Here is a 5,655-nt window from a genome sequence, read left to right on the forward strand (position 1 = left end):
CGCATTTGGACCATTTTCACTGAGAGGACGGGATGTAGCCATTGACAACGGTGATGCCCAACATACAGCTTGCCATAGAAAGGAGTATGAAGGATTGGATGAAGGCAGTAGGAAAACAGAGATTCAGAAGGAACAACGCATCTCCATACGCTTATCTGAAATTGTCACCAATGAATTACATAAGTATCTCTATCCTATTTTATGTTTTATTTATCTTTTAATTATTAAAACTCTATAACTATTTGAATTCGCCTGACTGAGATTTACAAGGTGACCATAGCTTGCTTCAAGCCGACAATCTCCGTGGGATCGACCCTTACTCACGTAAGATTTATTACTTGGACGACCCAGTGCACTTGCTGGTTAGTTGTGCGAGATTGTGAAGAAGAACTAAGATTAAGAACGTGCGTATTAAGTTTTTAGCGCCATTACCAAGGAATGAACGATCACGATTTCGTGCACCAAGTTTTTGGCGCCGTTGTCGGGGATTATTCGAGTTTGGACAACTGACGGTTCATCTTGTTGCTCAGATTAGGTAATATTAATTTAATTTTAAGCTTTTTGTTTTTTTTATTTTTTATTTTCGAAAAATTTTCAAAAAAAATATATTAATAAAAATATTTCAAAAAAATAAATTATTCTATGGCTTCATATATTTTAAGAATGAGTTCTAGAGTTTCAAGATAACATGTTGAAGCCTGGCTGACTGTAAAGCCATGTCTAAATTCTTTTGGACTGAGGCTTCCTCTTCACATGCTTGAACTATGTATGCTGAAGCTTGGTTGGCCATTGGCCATGTCTAGTGTTTTGGACCGGAGCTTTCACTGAAAGCTTGGCTGGCTAGTAAGCCATGTCTAATTCCTAGACTGGAGCTTTAGACTAACATTGCATGATTCCTGGAATTCTCATTAGAAATTTTGAAATCCTTATTTCTCTTTTTTCCAATTAATTTTCGAAAAATCCAAAAAAATTTTAATAAAATCATAAAAACCAAAAAATTTGATGTTTTTTTGTTTGAGTCTTGTGTCAATTTTTAAGTTTGGTGTCAATTGCATATTTTTTATTTTTCTTAAAATTTTCGAAAACTCATGCATGATGTTCTTCATGATCTTCAAGTTGTTCTTGATGAATTTCTTTGTTTGATCTTTAAATTTTTCTTGTTTGGTGTCTTTTCTTATTTTTCATATGCATTTTCAATTTGTTAGTGTCTAAAGTTTGAAAATTTCTATGTTTGGTGTCTTGCGTGTTTTTCTTTTCTTAAAAATTTTCAAAAATAAGTTCTTGGTGTTCATCTTGACATTCAAAGTGTTCTTGCATGCATTAGTTGTTTTGATTCATGATTTTCATGTTTTGTTTCATTTTTACTATTTAATAAAAAGAAAAAAGAGAAAAACAACAAAATGACAACTTTTTTTCTCTTTCTTCATTAAAAATTCAAAAATCAAAAAAATATCTTTCCCTTATTCACTCATAAATTTTCGAAAATTTGAGTTGACTTTTTCAAAATTTTTTAAAATTTAGTTGTTTCTTATGAGTCAAATCAAATTTTCAATTTAAAAATTTTATCTTTTTTCGAATCTTTTTCAAAAATAAAATCTTTTTCATTTTTTTCTTTCATAATTTCGAAATTTTCAAAATCTTTTTCTTATTTCCATTTCATATTTTCGAAATTAATGCTAATAATTAATGTGATTGATTCAAAAATTTTAAGTTTGTTACTTGCCTAGTAAGAAAGGTTCAATCTTTAAATTTTAAAATCATATCTTTTTGTTTCTTGTTAGTCAAGTAACCAACTTTAATTTTCAAAATCAAATCTTTTTAAATTTCTTTTTCAAATCTTTTTCAAAATAAATTTCAATCACATCTTTTTCAAAATCAATTTCAAAATCTTTTCTAACTTCTTATCTTTTTAAAATTGATTTTCAAATATTTTTTTTAATTAATCTTATCTTGTTTGATTCTTATCTTTTTCAAAACTACCTAACTAATTCTCTCTCTCTAATTTTTGAAAATTACTAACCTCTTTTTCAAAATTCTTTTTTAATTAACTAATTGTTTTAAATTTTAATTTAATTTAATTTCATTTTTCTTCTTAAAATTTTCGAACTTTAACTTTAATTTTAAATTAAAAACAAAAATATTTTTATTTTTTATTTTATTTTATTTTCAAATTCTTCCATCTCTCATCTCCTTCTAATTATTTACTTATTTACTAACACTTCTCTTCTACTAAAAAATTTGAACCCACTCTTCCCCTCTGTGTTCAAATTCTTATCTTTTTCTTCTTCTATTCTTCTCTTCTTATACTCATATAAGGAATCTCTATACTGTGACATAGAGGATTCTATATTTTCTTTTTTGTTCTCTTCTTTTTCATATGAGCAGGAACAAGGATAAGAACATTCTTGTTGAAGCTGATTCTGAACCTGAAAGGACTCTGAAGAGGAAGCTAAGGGAAGCTAAAGCACAACTCTCTGGAGAAAATCTGACAGAAATTTTTGAAAAAGAAGGAGACATGGCCGAACCCAACAACAATGCAAGGAAGATGCTTGGTGACTTCACTGCACCAAATTCCAACTTACATGGAAGAAGCATCTCAATCCCTGCCATTGAAGTAAACAATTTTGAGCTAAAGCCTCAATTAGTTTCTCTGATGCAACAGAATTGCAAGTTTCATGGACTTCCATCAGAAGATCCTTTTCAGTTCTTAACTAAATTCTTGCAAATCTGTGACACCGTTAAGACCAATGGGGTTGATCCTGAGGTCTACAGGCTTATGCTTTTCCCGTTTGCTGTAAGAGACAGAGCTAGAATATGGTTGGACTCTCAACCTAAAGATAGCCTGAACTCTTGGGATAAGCTGGTCACGGCTTTCTTAGCCAAGTTCTTTCCTCCTCAAAAGCTTAGCAAGCTTAGAGTGGATGTTCAAACCTTAAAACAGAAAGAAGGTGAATCCCTCTATGAAGCTTGGGAGAGATACAAGCAACTGACCAAAAAGTATCCTTCTGACATGCTTTCAGAATGGACAATCCTAGATATATTCTATGATGGTCAGTCTGAATTATTTAAGATGTCATTGGACCATTCTGCAGGTGGATCCATTCACCTAAAGAAAACGCCTGCAGAAGCTCAGGAACTCATTGACATGGTTGCAAATAACCAGTTTATGTATACTTCTGAAAGGAATCCTGTGAGTAATGGGACGCCTCAGAGGAAGGGAGTTCTTGAAATTGATACTCTGAATGCCATATTGGCTCAGAATAAAATATTGACTCAGCAAGTCAATATGATTTCTCAGAGTATGAATGGATTGCAAGCTGCATCCAACAGTACTAAAGAAGCATCTTCTGAAGAAGAAGCTTATGATCCTGAGAACCCTGCAATAGCAGAGGTGAATTACATGGGTGAAGCCTATGGAAACACCTATAATCCCTCATGGAGAAATCATCCAAATTTTTCATGGAAGGATCAACAAAAGCCTCAACAAGGCTTTAATAATGGTGGAAGAAATAGGTTTAGCAATAGCAAGCCTTTTCCATCATCCACTCAGCAACAGATAAAGAATTCTAAGCAGAATCCATCTAGCTTAGCAAATATAGTCTCTGATCTATCTAAGGCCACTCTGAGTTTCATGAATGAAACAAGGTCCTCCATTAGAAATTTTAAGGCACAAGTGGGCCAGCTGAGTAAAAGAGTCACTGAAACTCCTCCTAGTACTCTCCCAAGCAATATAGAAGAGAATCCAAAAAGAGAGTGCAAGGCCATAACCTTACTTGGTGTGGCCGAACCCAGAGAGGAGGAGAAGGACGAGAATCCTAGTGAGGAAGACCTCCTGGGACGTTCACTGACCAATAAGGAGATTCCCTTTGAGGAACTAAAGGAATCTGAGGCTCATCTAGAGACCATAGAGATTCCATTGAACCTCCTTTTACCATTCGTGAGCTCTGATGACTATTCTTCCTCTGAAGAGGATGATGATATCATTGAAGAGCAGGTTGCTAAATATCTAGGAGCCATCATGAAGTTGAATGCCAATTTATTTGGTAATGATACTTGGGAGGATGAACCCCCCTTGTTCACCAATGAACTAAGTGCATTGACAAGGCAGACATTGCCTCAGAAGAAACCGGATCCCGAAAAGTTCTTCATACCTTGTACCATAGGTACCATGACCTTTGAGAAGGCTCTGTGTGACCTTGGGTCAGGGATAAACCTCATGCCACTCTCTGTAATAGAGAAACTGGGAATCTATGAGGTACAAGCTACAAGAATCTCACTAGAGATGGCAGATAAATCAATAAAACAGGCTTATGGATTAGTAGATGACTTGTTAGTAAAGGTTGAAGGCCTTTACATCCCTGTTGATTTCATAATCCTAGACACTGGGAAGGATGAGGATGAATCCATCATCCTTGGAAGAACCTTCCTAGCCATAGCAAAAGTTGTGATTGATGTGGACAGAGGAGAGTTGGTCCTTCAACTGAATGAGGACAACCTTATGTTTAAAACTCAAGGATCTCCTTCTGTAACCATGGAAAGGAAGCATGAAAAGCTTCTCTCACTGCAGAGTCAACCAAAGCCCCCACAGTCAAACTCTAAACTTGGGGTTGGGAGGCCACAACCAAACTCTAAGTTTGGTGTTGAACCCCCACATTCAAACTCTAAGTTTGGTGTTGGGAAGTCCCAACAATGCTCTGATCATCTGTGAGGCTCCATGGGAGGCAACCCAATATTATTTAATTATATCTATTTATTTTCCATTGCTATTTTATGTTTTCTTTAGGTTGATGATCATGTGAAGTAACAAAAACTACTGAAAAATCAAAAACAGAATAAAAAACAGCATTAAAAACAGCTCACCCTGGAGGAAGAGCTTACTGGCATTTAAACGCCAGTAAGAAGCATCAAACTGGCGTTTAACGCCAGAAAGAAGCACCAAGCTGGCGTTAAACACCAGAAACAAGCACCAGACTGGCGTTTAAGGCCAGAACAGAGCATGGAATTGGTATTTAACGCCAGAAACAAGCAACAGTCTGGCGTTAAATGCCAGGATTGCACTCTAAGGGCTTTTACACGCCTAAATGGAGCAGGGATAAGTCCTTGACACCTCAGGGTCTGTGGACTCCACAGAATCCCCACCTACCCCACCTCTTCTTCTCTCCTCTTCATACCTCTCCATTTCACACATCATACAACCCACCTACACCCACCCACTCAAATTCAAACCATCACTCTTTCCTTTTCACACATCATAACCACCTAAACCCCCCTGGCCGAACCATTCACACACCTCCATCTTCTCCATCTCTTCTTCTTCTCATCCTTTCTTTCTTCTTTTGCTCGAGGACGAGCAAACTTTTTAAGTTTGGTGTGGTAAAAGCATTGCTTTTTGTTTTTCCATAACCATTAATGGCACATAAGGCCAGAGAAACCTCTAGAAAGGGGAAATGGAAGGCAGTTGCTTCCAACTCCGAGTCATGGGAGATAGAGAGATTCATCTCAAAAGCCCAACACTAAGAAAAGGATGGAGCAAACAAGAGAGCCCACTCATGGACCTCAACAAGAGCATAAGGAAGTTTCTCATCATGAAATTCCTGAGATGCCTCAAGGGATGTACTTTCCTCCACAAAACTATTGGGAGCAAATTAACACCTG

The 5,655-nt window shown here is 35.9% G+C and overlaps 1 non-coding gene across 1 annotated transcript; it reads right to left on the reverse strand.

Moving 5' to 3' along the window:
* Positions 1-2,908: 2,908 nt before the first annotated feature.
* Positions 2,909-3,016, reverse strand: LOC112753284 (small nucleolar RNA R71). The gene has a single exon (XR_003177677.1). It is a non-coding gene; the product is annotated as a small nucleolar RNA R71 (small nucleolar RNA).
* Positions 3,017-5,655: the final 2,639 nt, after the last annotated feature.

This window comes from Arachis hypogaea, chromosome 15, assembly GCF_003086295.3.
Source record: "Arachis hypogaea cultivar Tifrunner chromosome 15, arahy.Tifrunner.gnm2.J5K5, whole genome shotgun sequence".
NCBI lineage: Eukaryota > Viridiplantae > Streptophyta > Magnoliopsida > Fabales > Fabaceae > Arachis > Arachis hypogaea.